We start from the raw sequence: 6281 nt of genomic DNA on the forward strand, positions 1-6281 counted from the left end.
AGTTTTAAACCTTGTAAATACTCCGCTCCACTGTTGCAAATATGTTATCGTTATTTCCTAGCGTGTAATTAATTGTGACACTGTCTATGTAATTTTAACACAAAACTCGCCTTCCAGGGCCCCCCCACAACAACCTGTAGCCTAGGGGCCCTCTGTATCTCAATCCGGATATGTTGAGTAGACAAGGCAGAGGGTGAATTATGTGGGGTTATTGTTTGGGGCTTCAGTTGTGTAACAATGTTTTGTGCATAAAACTTTAGTTTTTTTACGCAAGCACGTTCGAACACGCACACACACACACACACACGTACGCAATATATAACTCACATTCAATCAAGTGCACAGGATTGAATCAGCTCTCACATCAACAGCAGCTACTGACACCACCTTATGCACACACACGCACACGCACTCACACACACACACACACACGCATGCACACACACACACACACACGCACAGGCGATGAACAGAACATTTTTCATTCTTCAGCAATTACCTTTGGTAGCAGTTAACACACTGGTGCTGTGTTTTGATAGCAGGAAGGTGGTGACATTCACAAGCTCATTTGCACCTACACCCTTAAAAGAGATTGGTTAAAAAAATGACTAATCTCGTTGGTTGAGGCAATATTGGTCAAATTAACTGTGACATTGGTAACTATTAAACAAACAAATTGGTTATCTAACAACTAATATCATTGGTTAAGAACAAATTGGTTGATTTAACAAAGATATTGGTTAACTTTAATAACAGATTGGTTGAAAAATGACTAATATCATTGGTTAAGCAAATGTTAACTAAGAGATTGGTAACTGACGCAGGTCTGACGCTCAACGTCAAGTACGTAACTCTGCTTCTCAATTTTCTGACAAAGCCGCCATCTTGGTGCTGCAGGAAAGCCGTTTGAGATATTGGTGAAATTCAAACACTTTGTGAGGTAAGTTCGTTTATTTTCAATGTTTCGTTAATAATTTCAAGACAATGCCAAATATACAGTGAATAACGAAACAGTTTCTTGTTCAGAATGGTAATTTGCAATGAATTTGTCTTCAGACCATACCTCCGCTAACAGGCCACTATTATAACTACCGGTATGCTAACTTAGCCCTAGGTTGTTTTCACAACTTTGTTGGAAAGTTTGTGTTTTGTTAGAAACAAACTCTACGAAATTTACAATATAGATTTGCTCCGAAAGAGCTATAAAACTTGTCCAGTGGTGCCAAAACACCCATGTCAGAGTCAAGACCTAGCTAAATGTCCGCTAGCAACATAGCTATCAGTGGTTTCTAGAGGAGGGCCGAAGGGAGTGCTTCCCCGCCGGCCAGAGATTGTTTGCGCCGGCCTCTTCACCTGAAAGAGCTAATAATTAGGTGGTTCCACCTCCTTGGGTGGTTCGCTAGCAACAATTAGCTATAGTCTAACGGTTAAATCATGTTGCCTTTGTTGAGGGATGTTTGAAATAGCCCGATGTATTCATAACTGAATATTGGTTTCTTGTTAGAAACGAACACATTTTGAATATAATTTTGTTCTGAAGTTACAACATGCCAAGTTAGTGTTGTAAGCCTGTTGGCGCCAAAGTTAAGAGCTAGCTAAATGTCCGCTAGCAACATTAGAGCTAGCCAAACTGAATAATAAATCTCTTGTACACTAGCAACATTAGCTAGCTAAAGTTTTTTTTGTTAGAAACGAACTCCCTTTGACTATAATTATGCTCTGAAGATATCCAGTTAATGTACTTGAGCCAAAGTAAAACACAAATACCAGAGAGAAGAGCTAGCTAGAAGTTCGTTAGCAACATCAGCTTATCTTTTAGCTGACTCAGAAGCTTGAAGTAGCCACAACTTATGCCTGATTTTTATTGTTAGAAACGAACTCATTTTGACTATACACTTGCTCTGAAGTATGTTTTAACACATGTGCCTTTCCCTGTTCGTTGTGTAAAGGAAGTGAGTAAGTAAACTGATTCTGAACTTGTTATTGTGCACACAGTGTGCTGTTTTGTCCCATTCTGTTACTGCCAACTCTGGGCTGTTCTCTCTGTTCAGGGAGAAACCACTGTCAGCCATCAGATCGTGTTCTTTTCAATAAATAGGCAATACCCATTTGACAGATTTCTCCTAAAATAATGAGCCCAGAAACACCCAGATGTGTAGGGTGCTTAATTTTTGGCTTGATCAAAGATGCTTAATTTGTATGGTTACTGCAATAAATATTTAGATTTCTTTGCCCATCCTTTTTGGATCTACTAGTAGGCCTAGTGATGTTAGAGGTCTTAACAAGTGGGCTATGCATCAGATTTCATTTCAAGTGATGAGTAAAATATCCAGAAAGATATATAATCTGTTCTTTTTGCCCTCTAGCTTAGCACACTGAATTCTTTTAGCCATCTGGTGTCAATCCGTGTGGGAAAATGATCAATGAAAACAATTTAAGAAATGCATCTTATAGATGTTTCATATTGTTGGCCTATTCAGCCTATTGTGTTATGGTGGTGTTATCATTTTTCAAACTTTATTTTTGTGTAATAATTAGGCATATTGATACATAATCATGTTCATGTTTTGTGCTGTCTTGCTTTGCAGATGACAGAATATTGCTGAAGGATCCTACATGGAAGCTGGCTGATTACACAGAGTGATTCCTCTGGTGTGGTGTACCTCAGAGAAATAAACACTGTTGCAAGAGGTGAGTTTAAGTTTATAAAGTCACACAAAACCTATCCATGTATTTTTAAAAAGTCAAAGTTCTAACTTGCTCTGTATTTCATGCTGTCAATATGAGATGCATACTAATGTTGTGTGTTATTATTGCAGCTGAGAAGATGGCCAAGATATCCTTATTGCTGGATGGTAGCTCTGGTCGTAGTGGACCATATCTGCAAATGCTTCTGAACATTGACAGAATTTCTAAAGGTTAGCAACCATTCACAAATTTAGTTTGTAAAGTTGTAAATGTAAGCATTTTTTTATAACTCTGCACCAAATGTGTGTTTCAAATGTCTACTATCTAACAGTCTGAATAACACACTCATACATGACATGACCAATATGTTATGTGCTCGGAGCGGCAGTTTACAAACGCACCCTTAGTGCCTTCTGCTGTTAGGCCAATGACACTGAGCCCACCGTTTCATTGATTGGAGTATTTGGGTTACATTTTGTCAATTTGTTGTATTTTCCAGGATCGTTGAGGACTCCTCCTCTATGCGTGACATCTTAGATTAGATTTAGATTTAATTTCAAGTGATGAGTAAAATATCCAGAAAGATAGATAATCTGCTCTTTTTGCCCTCCAGTTTAGCACACTGAATTCTTTGAGCCATCTGTTGTTAATCCGTCAGGGAAAATGATCAATGATATAAAACAAACAAACAAAAAAAACATTTTACATGTATACAGACATGTATCTTTTAGATGTTTCATACTCTAGGCCTATTCATCATCATATTGTGTCGTGGTGGTGACGGTGTTATCATTTTTCATTATTTTCTTGTAATAATTAGGCCTATAAATGCATAATCATGTTCATGTTTTGTGCTGTCATGCTTTGCAGATGACTGAGAATATTACTGAAGGATCCTACATGGAAGCTGTCTGATTACACTGAGTGATTCCTCTGGTGTGGTGTACCTCAGAGAAAATAAACACTGTTGCAAGAGGTGAGTTTAAGTTCATGAATTCACACAAAACCAATCCATGTATTTTATAAAAGTCAAAGTGCTAAACATGCTATGTATTTCATGCTGTCAATATGAGATGCAAATTAATGTTGTGTGTTGTGTGTTAATGTTGTGTGCAGCTGAGAAGATATCCTTATTGCTGGATGGTTGCTCTCTGGTCGTACTTGAGCCCCCTGGATCATGTCTGCAAATGCTTCTGAACATTGACAGAATTTCTAAAGGTTAGCAACCATTCACAAATGTACACCACATGTATGTGTGTTTCAAATGTCTTAACAGTTTGAACCACACACTGTTAATCAGAGATGCATCCTGTTCATCTTGTGTGTTATTTTGAGAGGATAGGTCGCCAGCGACCCTATTCACTTGCTGAACATGCTTACATACATCATAACAACATTGCTATGACATTACATAGAGCCATAACGCTGCACTACAGGGTTAAGGATGGCAGCTGCCTGGTTACAGTACATTGATCCCCTTTGTAGCACCATGTCTAAAAATACTGAAAAAAAAAACAGTTTCTAAATGTACCGGTAAGCAAATTTTAATAAATCTGCACCAAATGTGTGTTTCAAATGTCTACTATCTAACAGTCTGAATAACACACTCGTACACAGTGGTGGACAAAGTAAAAGTACTTTTGTGGTGTAATTACAACAGTAGCACATGATATTACATAGCTGTTACACCGTTTGCTCCAGTATACCTACCTATTGAGATAGACTGTGTTATTACTGAAAAACAATAAAAACCTAACAAGAACCCACCACAAACTCAATCCAACCTGTGCAGAATCAGCTCATCGTAAGACAAGTACATTGATCTACTTTTTACTCAGATAAGTTACCTGTGTTGGAAAGAAACTGTTTAAAAAAAAAAAAAAAACTTTTACTTTTACTTTGTCCACCACTGCTCATACATGACATTACCAATTGTTGTGTGCTCAGAGCGGCAGTTTACAAACGCACCCTTGGTGCCTTCTGCTGTTAGGCCTATGACACTGAGCCCACCGTTTCATTGATTGGAGTATTTGGGTTACATTTTCTCAATTTGTTGTATTTTTCAGGATCGCTGAGGACTCCCCCTCCATGCGTGACATCTTTGAGAAATTTCCACGCTTTCTGGAGATGCCAAGTTTGGTACGTCTGCCAGACATTTTTTTAACCTTTATTTAGAAAGAACAAGTCACGATATAGTTGTGTGCATTGTTGATTTTGGCTATACTTGGTGTTAATTAAGCTTCCTGATACTGCATGATTTATACCGTTCACTCAGTAGAGTAAAGCTTTCTATATAACCTGTTAAAACAGAGCGTTATAAATTTTGTGGTTACCAGAATGGCAATTACTGAGTCACAGTGCATTACTAAAGGCCCTATGTTATGTCATAGTAGAGTAGTACTGGCAATTAACCTTTCAATGACTATTACAGCATGTTTCAGATGGTATGGCGTGCATTATGGGGCTAAGCACCATTGATGTATCTCTCTCTCTCTCTCTCAAATCTTAAAAATTCTTTCAGACTGGAACCAACTTTGCATCCCTCGGCACTGACACTGAGAAGGTTTCAAGGACCCCACTACTAGGAGGCGAGAGTTTGACACGGCAGTGTCATCACTGCCATGGATGACAACGTAACCATTCCTGTTGCTGATTGCCTGACTTGCGCAGTGACAAGCTTTTCATGCTCTACTGGGTGTGTAACTTGGCATATCCACCACAGTTTAACTCTGTTTTTGCCTCTTTTGAATATGTGTACGATATAACCATCTCAACCAACAAGTGGGCCAAGGTACTGGAACATTTCTCACTTCAAGTTGCTCTGTAGTCACTGGACATTTTTTTAAACATCTACGCAGACACCACCACTCCACACCATGTGTATTTTAATTACTTCTGATTCCACTGACATGCAGACTACATCCTATGCAAATTCAGGTAATTTACCTGATACTGGAGAAACAGCAATGTATGCCATTCTAAGTGATACTTGCCTCCTTGTTTTGCAAAAATGTACTGTTCTTTGAATATAACTTAAAGTAAGATCATGTTGACTCTGAGGTTTTCTCCGGTTGTCAAGCACAACCTTAACGTTTTGTAAGTAAGTAATAGTCACAGGATATGCATGCATTTGTAATTTGAATTTTCGTTGAAAACGGCTCACCAAGCATAAAATGTTACCTCTGCTTTTGATTTTTCTTTTTTTTTAAATGTCCCTTAATACCAGCCTGTCTTTTTGTTGTGTCCACACAACTTTACCATCATCAGTGTTGGGAAGGAACAGATTGCTGTAAGTTACTGTATCCCCATCCTTTCAGATCAGTGCTTTAAAGCCTTTTGAAATTAAATTGTTAATAAACTTTGTGAAAACAAACTCAAATCTTGGTTATTGGTTATGATTGATATAGCTTTGAAACTGTTCATTTGGAGTGAAGTAATTGCAGTGTCCATCTAACCAAGCAAATCGGTTAAAATTTTAACCAATATCTGTGTCGGACACATATTAATCGAACAAATTGGTCAAAACAACCATTGGGGGATTGGTACATTTTTGACTTATAAAGATTGGTTAAACATAACCAATCTATTGGTCA

The 6281-nt window shown here is 38.0% G+C and overlaps 1 long non-coding RNA gene across 2 annotated transcripts; it reads left to right on the plus strand.

Annotated features, from left to right (window-relative positions):
- The first annotated feature begins 581 nt into the window (after positions 1-581).
- Positions 582-6067, plus strand: LOC134446748 (uncharacterized). 2 transcript variants are annotated; one of them, XR_010034481.1, is made up of 7 exons: positions 582-940; positions 2589-2691; positions 2820-2918; positions 3559-3664; positions 3805-3906; positions 4755-4827; positions 5210-6067. It is a non-coding gene; the product is annotated as an uncharacterized LOC134446748 (long non-coding RNA). The 2 variants fall into 2 exon arrangements; XR_010034480.1 differs by lacking the exon at positions 582-940 and having other exon boundaries at positions 2450-2691.
- Positions 6068-6281: the final 214 nt, after the last annotated feature.

This window comes from Engraulis encrasicolus, chromosome 4 (genome assembly GCF_034702125.1).
Source record: "Engraulis encrasicolus isolate BLACKSEA-1 chromosome 4, IST_EnEncr_1.0, whole genome shotgun sequence".
In the NCBI taxonomy this organism is placed as follows: Eukaryota; Metazoa; Chordata; class Actinopteri; order Clupeiformes; family Engraulidae; genus Engraulis; species Engraulis encrasicolus.